This window comes from Peromyscus maniculatus, chromosome 4 (assembly GCF_049852395.1).
Source record: "Peromyscus maniculatus bairdii isolate BWxNUB_F1_BW_parent chromosome 4, HU_Pman_BW_mat_3.1, whole genome shotgun sequence".
NCBI classification, from domain to species: Eukaryota; Metazoa; Chordata; class Mammalia; order Rodentia; family Cricetidae; genus Peromyscus; species Peromyscus maniculatus.
Genome location: NC_134855.1, coordinates 105,502,884 through 105,520,065, shown reverse-complemented (window position 1 = coordinate 105,520,065; position 17,182 = coordinate 105,502,884). Strand labels below are relative to the sequence as shown.

General features: G+C 45.3%; 1 long non-coding RNA gene across 6 annotated transcripts; it reads right to left on the bottom strand.

Annotated features, from left to right (window-relative positions):
* Positions 1-11: 11 nt before the first annotated feature.
* On the bottom strand, positions 12-10,970 carry LOC121828824 (uncharacterized). 6 transcript variants are annotated; one of them, XR_013050740.1, is made up of 5 exons: positions 9,325-10,968; positions 4,310-7,685; positions 3,991-4,065; positions 3,598-3,735; positions 12-372 (listed from the first exon to the last, which is right to left on the bottom strand). It is a non-coding gene; the product is annotated as an uncharacterized LOC121828824 (long non-coding RNA). The 6 variants fall into 6 exon arrangements; XR_013050741.1 differs by having other exon boundaries at positions 3,654-3,735; XR_013050737.1 differs by having other exon boundaries at positions 3,991-7,685; positions 9,325-10,970.
* Positions 10,971-17,182: the final 6,212 nt, after the last annotated feature.

The following is a 17,182-nucleotide window of genomic DNA, read 5'->3' as shown; positions in this document are numbered from 1 at the left end:
ATACTTGAAAGTTGCTGGTACAGATTTTATTTTATTTTTCAGAGATGGGGTAACCAGTCAATGATAAAGTTGAGGAAAACTGTAAAAGCCCTGGGAAATGCTCATGACCCAGTAGTGGAGCACTAACAGTCAAGTGTGCTGAGAACCACATGCAAGGGGAGGTCAGTGGTCTAAATCAGATTTGGTCTGTTCAGAGACAGAACTGTTTCTCTAACACGACAAGAAGGCAGGAAGGGCCCTCGGAGAGTCACATTGGCATACATGGACCCAGCCTAAGGTCAGAAACTCCGTGGGTAAAGAGTTCTTCCTTGAGTCGGGACCATCCTCCTGAACTGGGGTCATCACACTTGGACTCAGGCGTTGGTTTCTCACCTGCCAAGGCAAAAACAACCGCTCACAATTCCCTGGTGTGCTCTGAAGTGGCAATTAAAAAAAAAATCTGCCCAAGTGATGGCCCTTTCCCCAAGTCTGCAGCATCGGTTCTTTTGTTTGCCCAGATCATTCCCCAGTGGTTCCCAGTCTTGGCCGCTCACACAGGTTGCCACTCTGTTAAGCGACAGACGATAAAGACCCTGGAGCCAGCCCCTTTCCGCACAAGCTGGGACAGCAGCACAGCCTTTGGAGGACTTCCTGCATCAACCAAACACATTAGCTTGAATTCTTGAGGTGCTCCAAGGGAGGCCACCCCTCTTCTCTTCAGAGTCTCCCTCTTCAGGCTGTCTCTACCCAGGTGACGTCTGCTCTGCTTCCCTCAGCAGCGGGCAGTGGGTGCTATAGGTTCTGCACTCAGAGATCTTCCCTTCCTCAGAGTTCCGAGGGATGCTGCTGCCCACCCTGTTCAGCATGCTCCTCATCCTTTGGTGTGACTGCCAACTCTACAAAGAAGACTAAGCACTTTGTGTGGGCACATACCAAGCCTTTACTTATATTTATGGGTCTACCATTAATGAGGTGTCCAGAATTCACTTTCTAGCCCATGGTGGCCTCAGACTTGAGGAAAGCCTCCAGCTTCAGATTCCCAAGGGCTAGGTTTACAGGCATGAGCCTCCCACTCCTGCTAGAAGGAAATAAGTACAGCATTGAAGCGATCAGCTCAACTCTAGGGACTCCAAAGAGTGGCAAAATACTAAGTCACCACCTTCAAGGTGACCATGTCCTACAGTCCACCCTCAAGGTGACCATGTCCTACAGTCCATCCTCAAGGTCACCATGTCCTACAGTCCACCCTCAAGATCACCATGTCCTACAGTCCACCCTCAAGGTGACCATGTCCTACAGTCCACCCTCAAGGTCACCATGTCCTATAGTCCACCCTCAAGGTCACCATGTCTTACAGTCCACCCTCAAGGTCACCATGTCCTACAGTCCACTGTTCCCTCTTCCGTGGGAGGATTGACATGGAATCACACCCTGGGTGTCTTTTCCAAGAGTCACAAGAGGCCAAGGGGGGAGAAATAGTCTCAACTGAGCAAAGAGCTGGCATTTCTTTCCCACTGTCCTGCGTAGCACCCCACAACTTTTTGTTCTTCGAGTGAGGCTGGCTTTGGTGGACTCTAGTAACTTGAAGCAGAGATTATGGGGCACAACCACGTGGTGAAGGCTTTCAACTGTGGTGGCGAAGTGAGAAAATCTCTGAGTCCATGAGACCATGTCTCCCAAGAAGAAATCATTTGGCAGCCCCGGGGGAGCAATGCTAAGTCACCAGGATTAACCCCAGCTTCCGACTCTGATGACCCCTATCCTGATGGCACCAGAAAGGGGACATGTGAGGTCTCTTCTCCAGCCACTGGCCACAGCTGACCGGGAGCTGCTACAGTAGACTGTCGTGTCAGCTTGAGTGGACAGAGCATTGTTCCCGGGTGGAGCTGTGAGGGTTTCTAAGGAAACTGGTGCATGTGCATGGGTTGAGTGGGCAAGGTCCATTCTCAGTATGGTGGGCACCATACAGCCAGTGGGAGCTGGATAGGAGGAGAGGGGACTGGAAAGGAGAGTTCTTCCCTGACTCTGTCCTGGAACTGGCACACTCTTTTTATGCCCTTGGGCATCAGAACTCCAGGTCTCCTGGCCTTTGGACTCCAGGATGTGGGTTCTCAGACCTCAGACTGAGTTGCACAATCGGCTTTCTTGATTTTGCCTCTTTCAGACATGGACTGAGCCATACCACCGGTATTCTAGGGTCTCCATCTTGCAGGACAAAGGCCTGCTGAGGGCCCTGCTCAGTCTTTAGACTCTTCTAGGCCAGTTGCCCTCGCTCATAGCTATAAGATGGACTCAAGGCCTCCAGGAAGTCCAACTCTTGACAAACGGCTACACTATCCCGTAAACTAAATGGCGTGTGAGCTCCAAAAAGCTCTGGGAGTTTCGTGTAGGGTTGAGTTGATGACTGAAGGGAGAGCAGCTGGAGAAACCAAGAAAACCAGGGAAGTCAGAAACGGAGAGAGTCTAGATAGGAGACAAATGTTAGCAACCCTTGGGTAAGACCATCTAGGCAATGTTCCCCAGAACACAGGATAAGTAGGAAGGCACAGCAGGGGCGTCTGGGAAAACTGGAGAGCCTCTGAGCCCAGACCTCCTTCCCTTCTTTCTTCCATGTATTTGAAAATGGATTTCCCACAAGGCTTTTTTTTTTTTCCCCTAGTGACTGCTACTTGAAAGTCGATTCCTACTCTCACAAATTCAGTCTACCAAGATTTCCTCATTATTTCAATCCGTTGCTATTTTCTTGATTGCCAGTTGTTTAAAAGATCAATACTTTTCGATAAGCTGAGCTATCACCTCCCAAACACAGTATTTGCGCTGACTAACCAGTCCCCTTCAAGATCGGGGATGCTTCCAGGGCCAACACAACTCAGCAGCCTGCCTCCTCTTTCTCGCCTGCAGTGTGATCTGCACAGCGGTATCAGACATTTCAAACCTGCTTCTTCCAAAAGCTGTCAGCAATCACCAAATTTCTGTAGAATCCTTAAAAGTTGAGGATCTGAAAACTGACTTGGCTTAACAATCTAAAGGGCATTTTTTTTTATCAGATAGCATGGCAGGACTCAAAACAGTACCACACAAGACTCTGTGGCCTGAGCCAAGTAAGAGGCACAGTGGAGGCAAAAGAGATGGAGGGAGACATCAGCAGGCAGAGGCACACCTCCTGCGTGGTTCAGTGCTCCGGGTTGCTGCTTAGCCCTCCGCTGACTGTCAGCACCAGGGTGTGAAACAGTCCCGAGACACAACAGTGCGCGGGTGCCCACTGTGCATCCCCTCCCCACACGGGAGCACTGCAGAGCCTGGGTGTCCTCCACAAGCCTAACTAACTTCCAGATATGACTCAACAGGTGCTGCCGGAAAGACCAAACCTTACCAACAAGCCACATATCCATCAGACTTCCAAATCCTGAGTTCAGGAATCTTAAAATCTGGTGAAGATTTTCATCATGGTCAGGTTTCTTGCTCTGGTTATTGCAGAAAATGAAAGATTTCTGTCCCTCTTGGATAAGCAGGCTAAGTCTGGTTGATGCCTCCATTTCACCACCACTATTCTATTTTTTTTTTTTACCGACCTTTGCCCCCTCTGATAAACTAGCACATTAAAAACCACATAGTTACCCCAGGACACCTCTTCCTGCCCCTGTGCGGTCATCGCTGACTCGTATCAGGTGTACCTTGTAACCGCTGGTGGGTTTTTTTCCCCAAGAGTCCAGGATGAGTATCTCAGCTTTAGAAAAGGGCTGTGTTCTTTAAACTCTGCCATACAAAACAGAAACCGAGTTAGGACAGTTCTAATGTCACTGAAGTGGGAAAGAACTGAGTCGGGTGTGGCAGCAGCGCCTCACACCCCACCTTAGCCTGACCCTGTCAGCCCACTCCATCGTGCGCTGCAGAGGTGGCCCCGGCTCTCCTCTCCCACTCTGGTGCTCAGAATCTCTACAGCTTACACTTCAGTCACTCTGTTGATGCCCTGAAGCTTTTAGATGGGCCGCAGGGAAAATGAAGACCCACCTTCAAGGTGTTATTTTTCCCCTCAGGGATAAAGTTCAGGGCTTATGGTCCTTGGACAGTTTTCCAATGAAGACACTGAGGAAAGAAACAATATTGATTAAATTGCACAGAAAATGTCCACCTTTCCCCGAGATGCTGGTAATGTGGCCCCTGCATGAAGGATTCTAGGGTGCTAGAAATAAGAGGTATGCCCTGAAAAGCCTTGTTGTCCTCTTTCTCCTTTCCTGGAGAGAAAGGCCTGTGCCCTTCTCCAGAACCAAGCACATGACAACAAACACCATATCCAAAAGGACAGCCAAGTAGACACTGTGGTGTGTACCTGTCATCCCAGCACTCAGGAAGCCAAGGATAGCAGTGAGGAAACAGATCCTACTTCCAAACTTCCAAAAAGACATAGGGACATTGGTGTCTCTTCTCCACTCTCAGATCACAGTATGGATCCTTCTGCTTTTCTTCAGTACAGGACAAAACTGCACCTCAGAGAACTTAGGTAATGTCTGGAGACAGTGACAGCTGTCAGAGCAAGGGGAGGGTGTAACTAGAGTTTTCCTGCCTTGCCCACAGTCAGGACAAATCTCTGTCACCTGCCAGTCCCACAGCCACTCAGACCCAACCAAGTAAACACAGAGACTTATATTGCTTACAAACTGTATGGCCGTGGCAGGCTTCTTGCTAACTGTTCTTACAGCTTAAATTAATCCATTTCCATAAATCTATACCTTGCCATGTGGCTCATGGCTTGCCGGCATCTTCACATTCTGCTTGTCCTGGTGGCGGCTGGCAGTGACTCCTTCCGCCTTCCTGTTCTTTCTTTTCTCCTGTTAGTCCCGCCTATACTTCCTGCCTAGCCATGGGCCAATCAGTGTTTTATTTATTGACCAATCAGAGCAACAAATTTGCCATACAGAACATCCCACAGTACTTCCCCCCCTTTTTTTTTTCAAAAAGGAAGGTTTTAACCTTAAAGTAAAATTACATATAATTTGGGAATTTGGGCATAGCTTCTCTTACTACTTCCTGCTGGAGGGGGACGCTGTATCTTTTGAGGACACAAAGAAAAATTTAGGATTATGGAATAGTCCATGAGGCTGTATTGTCTGAGCCAGTTGCCTTGAATCTGATCTGGACGTTGGATTATCTGGGCCATGGTGTCATCGGAGACCTTTCAGGGGGTCTTGGCTGGTCAAACCTGATGTATCTTAATCTGGAACAAATCCATAGCCTCCTGCTTTCTGTGGAAACAAAAGCAGAGTCTCCTTTCCAAAGCAACACATCCTTACATCCAAATTTTGAAGTCAAGGTATCATCAAAATATACATATTGGTTTAACTCAACATCTTTTACGATCAAATGTTTTTCTGCAGTTAAAAATCCCAAAGACAACACAATCCAGATTCTCTGTGTAATATTCATCTTTATGTGGCTTATTTTTTATATTAATTTTATTGTCTCTTTAAAGACTTTATTTTTTAAACCTATGTATTTGTTTATATAACTGTATATATCACCCTTTTTGTCTCTTTCAAGCCTACGTGTATTTTACACACATTGTAAACTATTACATCTGAATCTGTCTTATTGTGAATCTATTGCTTTAAACTGCAGCATTTGTAAGACTGAAAGGGCACTATGGCTGCTGGCTCCACCCACCTCAGCTTCCCAACATGGCAGTGGTACATTTACCGCCAGCTCTGGGAGTTTACCGCCAGCTCTGGGAGCTATCGTGGGTCTATGCTTTTATCCAAGCAGTGTGTAGCCCAGAAACCTCTTTTTTTGTTTTGTACTAGCAAAGGCTAAATCCACCACGCAGCTTAATGTGCCACTTGCAGAGGCCTCATTCCCACCATACTGCAGGTCGAGCGCACACGCTAGGAACCCACAAGTAGCTCAAACCGGCAAGCTTTGAGACAATTAGGAAGCTGTTTTTAGCTCCGTTTTAGAATCTTTTTCTCAGGTTTTAGGTGAAAACACTTGCCCACTCGTTGGGCGCCATTTATAGCTAGAGTTTTCCTGCCTGGCCCACAGTCAGGACAAATCTCTCTCACCCAACAGATGGGTCTATCTCTTCTACTGCTGTTTCTGGTTGGCTTATGGGTGAATTACCCTGGACATGGTTATAAATTTGAGAGTATAGGAATGAATGAGTGTAGCTAGAGTTTTTCTGCCTTGCCCACAAGGCCTATACTTCCTGCCTAGCCACTGGCCAATCAGTGTTTTATTTATTGACCAATCAGAGAAACACATTTGTCATACAGAACATCCTACAGCAGAGGAGTGATTCTGTCGCCTTGTAGGTAGAAGCCAGGGATTCTTCTGTCCTACAACACTCAGGTCATTCCCAGAAACAAGAAGTATTCACTACTACAGTAAAAAACACTGAAAGGAATATATGATCAAAGACTTAATGCGATACATCATGACATGCATATACCTGCCTATGGCAGAAAACACAAGAAACTGATAAAATGTGTGTATCTTTGGGGGTAAGAATAGATGGATTTACTGTTTAGCCAAAGGTGCCCTTTTGTCTTCTCAATTCTACCATAATACAAATAACCAGAGGATGGGGTGACTCATGGCCACAATCTCAAAAGACTGTCTTGAAGTTGCAGAACACCACTAAATGGAAAATGGAAAGAACCTGCGTCGGAGAAGGAGCCCTGAAGCAGCGCTCGCAAAACCTGGATGCGTCACTACAAACTAAAGAATGTGAGCTGGTCCCTGAGCCCTGCGCTTGCTCCCTCCTCTGCAGAACAGGAAGGGGATGTGTCCTACTCAGTGCACAGCTCTGCAAAGACCAGTGAAATCATGCCCAGGAAACCCCTCCTGAGCCCTTGAGATCCTTACAGCCACATGCAGCTCTTTAGGACCTGGTGCACTAAAGACAAGGCTAGACACCACTGACTGAAACCTTGCCAGTATTCTCTTCCTCTTGTTGCTGGGACTTTAGGAGCTGTTCCCCGGTGACAGTCCTGGCGTCTTCTATTTATGCTGCCTACCCCAAAAAAATGATGAAGAGCTCAGGCAAAGGCCTTCCTGGGATGGGCCACACAGAGTACAGGTGGTCCACAGGTGTCTGCTGGGTTGCATGGTTACAGCAAGGTTAAAAAGAAAACCCCTTTCCCGTATCACTCAATTTGCTACAAATTGAGTAGAGCTGAGGAAGTCAGGCTCTGCTAAATAATACCAATAACTGTGTGCCCAACTGCTTTAGTAGAGAAAGAACAATTAAAAACTCTCACCAACACAGAACACATCCTATTTAGCTACCAACCCTTCTAACATCTGGGCCATGTGGGCACAGGCAGTGACATCACCACCTTCTGTCTTCATGACTTTGAATGAAAGGACAACCCATGTGTAGGAGCTGCCAGAAGACATGATCGATCCCAATGACATTGAAAAGTTCTCTCCTTCTAACAACTGTGAGATGAACAAGGATAAGTGGGGTGTCTGCCACAGGAAAAAGAAACCACAGGCATCTCTTGTGAGGCATTGGTCGTACAAGATGAAGTCCTCTTCTGTGTGGTCTTCTTTGCAGTAGATCAGTGCCATGGTGGGTGTTATTTCCCATCAGTAACAAGATGGAAAGCCAAGGTCCAATTGGATTGTATTTCCAAGCTGCCTTGGAAACAGTACCACTCTTGTGGTAGGAAACTGATGTCTTGATGGTCAAGTGTATGGACCAGCTCCTTCTGCAACAGAGAAAACAGCTTACATCAAAACCAGGGCCCTCAGACTGCAACCCACAACTCCAGAGAGGCTAGCTAACAGGAAAAGACCCTAGGAGGGACACATGGATGACCCTGTGAAGGAGAAGTGGATGAGATCTACATGAGTGGACTGGGTGTGGGAGGTGGCAGAGGGTGAGGAGTGGGGGATGAGAACATAGGGAAATGGGAGGGGCGAGCTGGAACAAGAGCAGAGTGGGAGGGCAGGGAGGAAGATACCGTGATAGATGAGGACATCATGGGAATAGGAAGAGGCAGGGTGCTGGAGAGGCTCTCAGGAATCCACAAGGTTGACCCCACCTTGGTCTGCTGGCAGTGGTCCAGAGGGTGCCTGGACCGGTCTACTCTGGTGATCAGCCTAGCAAATAACCTAGCTGTCATCATAGAGCCTTTGTCCAGTGACAGATGGAGGCAGATACAGAGATTCACAGCCAGGTACCAGGCTGAGCTCTGGGAATCCAATTGGTGAGAGAGAGGAGAGATTCTGCAGGTGAGGGACGTCAAGATCATGATGGGAGGACATGCAGAGATGAGCGGCCACACTAGTGGAAGCCCATGAACTGTGGACTGGTGGCTGTGGAGCCCCCATGGGACTGGACTAGGCCCTCTTGACATGGAAGATGGTTGTTTGGCTCGAACTGCTTGGGGGGCACCCAGGCAGGGGGATCGGGATCTGTCCCTGGTCTATGGGCAGGCTTCTGGAATCCAATGCCTGTGGTGTGATGCCTTGTACAGCCTTGGTGCAATGGGAAGGGCCTTGGACCTGCCTAGGCTCTGTGTGCTGGGCTCTGCTGACTCCCCATGGGAGACCTCGATTTGGGGGATGTGGGGATGTGGGGTGGCTTGGGAAAGAGGGCTGGGAGGTGGGAATAAGGAGGAGGGGGAATCTGTGGATAGCATGTGGAGGGAGTAGAAAATTTCTTAATAAGGAAAAATGAAAAAAAAAAAAAACCAGGGCCCTGTCATCCCAACAGTCCAGCCCATGACGTGTGTTCGTCACAAACCTCTACCTTATGAAGAAATTAGAGAAAATATCATAGGCTTTGGTTCAGATCAAATACATTCTCTCTCTTCTACCATCAAGAAAACCCAAATCATGATGCTAGGACTGGCAGGCTCAAACATCAACCCTTGTCCCACATTTCAGTGTTACAAGCAATGTAACAATAATTAATATTCAAGTCAGCCATTCTCTGTTATTAGGGGACCTGCCTAGAGTACCTAGAGTACCATGAGATTAGGGAGCCCCTTATATTCCATTATTTCTGAACATCTACTTCCATTTACCCCAATGCCTGTATTCAGTGTACCTTGATGAAAATTGTTATGCTGTTTCTTTTTTCTTCTTTTTCTCTTTCTTTTTTTTTTTGACCTAAAAATGAGTGATCATTTCTATCTATCTAGTGATAGTGAGATTTTTTTTTTCAGATTTGAGCAAAAGTTAGCTAAGGAAATCATTTTGAATAAATACTCATAACTCTGCTCACTAAAACACCATTTGACTCAGTTCATACCATTTAGCATCAGGGTAAGGTATTCACAACTCAAAACCATCAATGCACCTTACTAACCGGGCAGCATCGAGTAACAAAACAATAGTTACCTCAGACGGGACGAAGGCACTCCACTTTGTACTCATTGAACTCCCAACTCCAATGACTGGACAACCTTCCTGGAGAGTGGCGACTGCAAAAGAAAGGCTAGGTGGAATCCAGAAGATGGGATTGGATGGACACAACATAAGAGAGCCGCCGAAGCCCTGCCTGGCTGAGAGCTGGGAAGGCAGACCCTGGAGCACAGGTGGACGGGCTTCTCTTTCTCTGGGCTCTTATGTTCGGGAAATCATCTCTGTGTCTCTTAGTAGTGCTCATTAATAAAGTCATTCAGCCACGGCATGTGATGCTGCATATTCTAATAGATAAAATAACATCATATTACACAGACAGACAATGTCCTTAGTGAGACGGGAAGGCGAGGCCTCAGTGACCAACGGAAGTCTGAAAGCATTGCAGTTCATCTGACTGGAGAACTCACGGCAGCTTTCACAGACTTTCAACGATGGAAGGACGGGACCACAGAGCACTCTGACTCACTGAGTATACCTTATGTGGTTCAAGCCTCTTCTTGTACATCTCTTGGTTTTTTTCTTGAATCCTACCTTCCTTGGGCTGAGTTGCATCAGGTCCGAGGACTTACATCTCTCTTCTGCTCTCACTTGTGACTACAAGTTTTTCCTCTCCTGGACTTTGTGGCAATTCTTCTGACCTTACTTTGCTTCTTTTTGCTCCATGGGCTGAGCAGACATCCCTCTACCTCGATTTTACATATAAGCTGAATCCCCAGGGGAATCCTTGCCCTGGAGGAGGTGGGAATGGGGGATGGATTCGGGGGAGGCAGGGGGCGGGACGGGAGGAGGGAGGACAGGGGAATCCATGGCTGATATGTAAAATTAAATTACAAAAATTAAAAATAAATTAAATTAAATTAAAAAAAGAAAAGCATTAAGGTGCTTTCTTCTCTACTTTCTTTTTCTTGTCTTTTTTTTACATTTATTTATTTATTTTTGAGATGGGGCCTTGCTCTGTAACCCAGTCTGGTCTGGAACTCACTACATAGCCCAAGCAAGCATTAAACAAATGGCCGATGCTCCCGCCTCAGCCTCTCAAGTGCTAGGATCAGAGGTGTCAGCCACTGTGCCCGGCTGCTTTCTTTCTTCATATGTAAGTGAAGCTGGCGTGACAGTTAACGGTGGTTTAGTGGCCCCAGCAAACAGCCAGTATAGAATCTTGGGCCTCGAGCATTCTCTGCCATGCTTGGGGTTCAAAGGTGAAAAACTGGAGGGGGAGATAGTTAGAAAAAGAAGCCGTTAGGGGAGCATAGGAGGTCTACAGGTTCAGGAAAACGATTCCTGAAGCTTTCGGGTCGTGTTGTTTTCTGTGGGAAGTATGTCAACACTTCTGAGGTGCTAGGGATGGACCCCTGGACCTGGTGCTCACTCTTTTGTATTTTCAAAACTGATGATTCAGTGTTTTCTGTAGCATGTCTGGAAACTGCTATGAATTCTGCACACTGAAGGGAAATCCTAAATATATTTTCTCATTTTATTCTGTGTAACAGTTCTTCCTTATATCACTCATGTCTGTAGACCACAGGTAATTTTAAAGGATTGTGTAGACATTTATATACATTTCATATTTAGCTGCTTACCAAAGCAATAACAAAGATAATAATGTTGAGTTTTACTTTTTAAAAAATATTTTAAATAATTTTATGCTTACCTACTTGGGAGTAAAAAAGAGTTCAAACATAACCAACTTTGAGGAAACAATGCTGTGTCAGGCTGTGTGATCAACTCTAACTGGCAACTGCTAGTTGTCGCTCTTTCCCTTTGAAAATTTAAATTGTATTTATTTTAATGTGTGTGGGCATTTTGCCTGCATGTATGTCTGTGTATCACATGTGTGCCGTGCCCTCAGAGGTCAGAAGTGGGTGTCAGATCCCCTGGAACTGGAGTTCCATGTGGATGCTGGAAACTGAACCTGGTCTGGAAGAGCAGCCAGTGCTTTGAATGGCTGAGCCATCTCTGCGGCCCCCTTTATTTCTTTTCAACAGTCCTGTTAGCTATGTCCCTAAATACTTTTTCTGGGGTGCTGGGGACTGAACCCTGGGCCTAGTACTCTTCAGGTAAGTGCTCTACTATGGGGCTATATACCCAGAGCACAGACAACAACAACAAAAAATTCCTTACCTAAAAACCTTTTCATCTCGAGTAGTTGTGAGCAAACACCGTAAGAGAAATGTCCCTGTTTCACAGCGAACCTGGATTGCCTCCATCTGTCATCCAGCCAACTTCTTTCAGGGCCTGAGGCAAACAGATCCCAAGAAGGCTGATATATTACTGGGACAAAACACTGGAGGGACAACTCAGAGGAGAAAGGTGTGTCTGGGCTCACAGATGGAGAGATTTCCAAACAATCCATCACTTTGGACCAGTGTCGAGGCTCAGCATCATCAGTAGCATGGAAAAGAGAGTGACAATAGGGGACAAGAAGGGACACAAGCCCAGCATCAAGCCACAGCAGCAGTGACCCACTTGCTCCAACCGGGATCCTCTTCATTTCTCCCACTTCCCCATCACATTAGTACTCTGCGAATACAGTAGTTCATCAAGGAGATCAGAGCGCTCATGACCTCAATCCCATCAGAAGCTGTGGTGGTTTGACTAGGAATGTCCCCCACAGGCTCACGTATTGGAATGCTTAGTCGTTAGGGAGTGGAGCTACTTAGAAGGATTAGGAGGTGTGGCCCTGTTGGAGGAAGTGTGTCACTGCGGTGTGGGCTTTGGGTTTCAGAAGTCCAAGCCAGGCCATAGTCTCTTCCTGCTGACTGCAGATCTGGATGTAGAACTCTCAACTACTTCTTCAGCACCATGTCTGCCTGCATGCTACCATGCTTCCTGACATGCTGATAATGGACTAAACCTCTGAAACTGTAAGCCAGCCCCAATTAAATGTTTTCCTTTATAAGAGCTGTCGTGGCCATGGTGTCTCTTCACAGCAATAGAACACTGACTAAGACAGAAGCCCATTGGCTTCCTGACTGTGCCCAAAGCCTCTGCTTCCTGTGATCATGTGTTTTCCTTGTATTTTTTAGGGATGGCAACATAATTTTCATACTATACATTTTTCTCAAGAGGATTGTTTGTTTTGAAGTAGCATGACCAGTTGAACCTGATGGACTTTATGTAATAGAAAGGCCCTGGAGGAAGGCATTATAATGAGTTACACCAGGCCCCAAGCCTAAGAACAGATGTTTGCTGTCCATTGTCAAGGGAAGGCAAGTTAGGAATTCAAGACAGGAACCCAGAGGCAGGAAATGAAGCAAAGGCCATGGAGGATGCTGCTTTCTCCTCTTGGCTCTCTCAGCTTGCTTTCTTATACACCCCAGGACCACTTGCCAGGACCACAACCCAGGGATACCACTGCCAACAGGGTGCTGGGCCCTTCTGAATCAATCATTAATCAAGAAAATGTCCACAGCCTCGCCTACAACAGAATCTGCTGGAAGCATTTTTCTCAATTGAGGTTCCTCTTCCCATTTGACTCTAGCTTGTGTCAAGCTGACAAAACATTACCCAGCACAGCTTCCATACTTATTATGAAATATGAACTTTCCAGTGATTGTATATGGAAGATGCGGCAGTGTAGACATATGACATAAAATATGTGAAAATTTTCAAAGGCTTGCTTTCCTTTTAGCTCAGCATCATACTTCAGATAACTTACATCCATACTAGCCATTCATAACATGAAGCTTAAGACATACTCAAAAAGAATCTAAAAGCCAGATCAATCTCTACCTTCTCGTGGAAATCACAATAACTCAGGGCCTCTGCAGTTAAGGGTGGGAGGCACACTAAGACTGACCAGAGTGAGGTGGGCTAGTTACCTTTCTGTTACTATGATAAAGCACCTGAGATAATCCACTTATAAAGAGAGGAGGTTTGTTCTGTGAGCAGAGTTGGGAGTTTCCGTTTAGAGTTGGCTGGTCCTGCTGCTTTTGGGACTGTGGTGAGGGTGCACATCATGGCAAGATCCTCTCTTCATTGCCTGGGCAAAGAAGGGAGTGAGAGAGACTGCAGGTGTAGTTCTGGTGTAGTTCTGTTGGGAGGGTGCTTGCTTAGCATGTAGGAAGCTGTGGTGGTAATCTAATTGTACTGAAATATTATTTTGATTGTATGTTAATAAATAAAGTTGTCTGGGGGTCAGAGCTATTAGAGCCATAGCAAGAGTGTGGCGGTGGTGGCACTCGCCCTTAATCCTATAAGATCTCTGTGTTCAGGGATACAGTCAGCATTGGAGACATATGCCTTTAAGACCTAGGGGGCTGTACATTCAGACAGTGACGAGGCAGTCATGTGTTTGGGTTTACAACCAATGAGAAGGCAGAACAACATACTATAAAAAAACGAACCGACAGGAAGTAGGTCTCTTTTCGCGAAGCTGGGACAGCAGGAGGAAGGGTGAGATTTTAGCTCTGAGCTCTGACTTCTCGGCTCTCTCTTTTACATTGTTTCTGTGTTTCTTATTTAATAAGACGGTTGGTTACATCAACATCTGGCGCCCAACGTGACAAGAATCCATTAAAAACTGCTTGGCTTGGCGGCAGGTCTGCTTTCCCGCAAGGGCGGCAGGCGGCCCGCGGCGGTGGCGGCAGCGGCACGCAGCGGCCGGCGGCGATCAGCTTCTTAGTCCGAGCAGCGGCTTCTTAGCCTGGGTCTAGTTCTGCTTGACCTCAGGCTGGACTATCGGTGAGCTGCTTGCTTAAATCCTGCTTGCTTAAAGCTGGTGCTACAAACAACTCAGACCTGCCCTGCCGAACAGGGCCCTGCCTGTAAAGCCAACGCACGTGGTCGGAGCTTAAGGAAGTCAGACCCAAGCCTTGACTCGGCACAAGAGGGAACATGTGGCTGCATTTAAACTTTAGCCAGCTATGCTTTCTTGTTCTCTCTCTCTCTCTCTCTCTCTCTCTCTCTCTCTCTCTCTCTCTCTTTGGATTTACACCTGGGACACTAGGTGGCTGCTTTGAAAATCCCCTCGGATTTCTACTGTTCTACGCAGATTTGGTAAGTCATAATATATCAGATATTTTAAAGGAAACTATCTAAAAGAGAATTTTTTTCCACATTAAAAAACAAATGGGTTTTATGTGTACATTGGAAGAAAATTGGTTTTTGTTCGAAATTTTAGGCAGTCTGGCAATGGAACAACTATATAATATTAATATTGGTGGAATTATGCACCTTATCACTATAATAATCCACATTTTAATATTTAAAAAGATAGTCAATTTAAGTGCCAGGATAACAGCTTTAGAAGAACTTGTTAAACCTGTAAAAATTCAGACAGAAGAAATTAACAGTGAAGTTGTTTCAAGTCGGGATCATAAGGTTGCAGAAAGAAAGCCTGTTTTCACACAGTCACCCTTAATTTATCCTGTAACCGTACAGCAGATGCCTGATCAAATGGCTACACAAAATACTTGGGCTCCAATTGAAATGTTGGATTTAAAAAGGTTTAAGGAGGCAATAGTATCTTATGGCATGCATTCCCCATATGTAAAGCAAATGTTAAACACTTGGTCAACATATAATAGGATAGTACCACAGGACTGGCGGGACCTTGCACAAGGTGTTCTGGAATCCAGCCAGAGACTTCAATTTCTGACTTGGTTTAAGGAGGAGGCTAAAAACATAGAAAAACAATGGAGGGATAAAGGAGTACAAGTTTGCCAGGATCAGCTTATGGGCGAAGGCCAATATGCTTCAGCACAAACACAATATTTATATGATGTCCAAACCCTAATTTTATGTCGAACGGCAGCCTTGAATGCATGGGACAGAGTTGAGGAACCAGGAAAAAAATCTGAGTCATTTACAAAGGTGATGCAAGGCCCAAAAGAGTCTTTTACAGATTTTTTACAAAGACTGGCTTCAGCAGTAAAGAGAATGGTCTCGGATTCAGAAGCTAGTAAGGCAATAATTGAATCTTTGGCCTTTGAGAATGCGAATGCAGCATGCAAAAGAATAATCAGGCCATTAAGGGCAAGATCTGCACCTATGGAAGATTGGATTAGAGAAACAATTAATGTTGAAGCTGATGAGCATGATGATACATGGGTAGGAGAAGTAATTTCAAAAGGTTTGAGGAGTGTTAGATGTTTTGGATGTGGAAAGCAAGGACATTTGAAAAGGGACTGTAGACAGGTCATTCCCAGAAACAATGTTTCTTCAAGGAACAATGGCAACAGAATGCCCCTTCCTTCTGGAGTATGCAGAAGGTGTGGTAAGGGAAAACACTGGACCAACGAATGTAGATCAACAAAGGACAGACAGGGTAATCCTTTGCCTCAGTCTTCGGGAAACTCCCAGAGGGGCCTCAGGCAGGCCCCCAGTGCAAATCCAGTTCAAACCTTTCCTGCAGCCATAGAGGAAATGCCTGCTCTGGAGAGCGATTAAATAACCAAATGCCTATTGGAATAAATCATGCTGGTCAGGATGATGAAACAGAGAGAATAGAAAATTCAGGAGAAAACATAAAGAAAATTTTTTGGCAAACTTCTATTAATGAACAAAGACCAAAATTAACGATAAAAATAAATGGTGTTTTGTTGTCTGGTCTGGTAGACACAGGTGCGGACATTACCATAATTGCACCAGAATTTTGGCATCCGACTTGGCCTCTTCAGGAGGTAAACGTTCAACTGTTAGGAATTGGGACATTATCTCAGGTGAAACAGAGTGCAAGATGGCTCGAATGTATAGGTCCAGAAGGACAGAGAGGAAAATTAAAACCATATGTGGCTAACATAACTATGAACCTGTGGGGTCGAGACTTGTTGCAACAATGGAATACTCAGATTAACATCCCTCCAATCTCAGAAACAAATCATAAACTAGCACATGTTACTGAGAGAAATATTAGAAGATATTGTTCTAATGAGTGGTCACCAGCCATCCATATTATACAAGAACAGGGCACAATAACTGATGATCTTCCAAAGACACCAACAGCTCTACCTTTAAAATGGTTAACAGACAAGCCTGTATGGGTCCAGCAATGGCCTTTAACAACAGAGAAACTCCAGGCTTTAGAAGAGCTGGTAGAAGAACAGTTAAATGCTCAGCATATTGAAGAATCAACCAGCCTTTGGAATTCTCCTGTATTTGTTATTAAAAAGAAATCTGGTAAATGGAGAATGGTAACAGACCTTAGGGCAATTAACAAAGTAATTCAGCCAATGGGTTCTCTACAATCTGGGATGCCTTTGCCTACTCTGTTACCAAAAGGATGGCCTCTCATAGTTATTGATTTAAAAGACTGTTTCTTTTCAATACCCTTACAAGAAAAAGACAGAGAAAGATTTGCTTTTACAGTGCCTACTTATAATAATTCTCAACCGGTTAAAAGATTTCAATGGAGGGTCCTCCCACAGGGAATGTTGAATAGCCCAACTCTGTGCCAATATTTTGTACAGCAACCATTGGAAGTGATACGTAAAAAATTTCCTAAATCTATAATTTATCATTATATGGATGATAGTTTACTAGCTGACTCAAATGCAGATACTTTAGAAATAATATTTGAAGAAGTAAAGAAAATTTTGCCTTGCTGGGGATTACAAATTGCTCCTGAAAAGATACAAAGAGGAGATTCTATTAATTATTTAGGATATAAAATAGAGCTACAAAAAATTAGACCCCAAAAGGTGCAAATTCGGAGAGATAGACTACAGACTCTTAATGACTTTCAAAGATTATTTGGAGATATTTCTCATCTACGAACTATTGTTGGGGTAAAAAATGATGAACTGACTAATTTGTTCAGAACCTTAGAAGGTGACAAGGACTTAAATAGTCCAAGAGAATTATCACCTGAAGCTGAGAAAGAATTGGCCTTGGT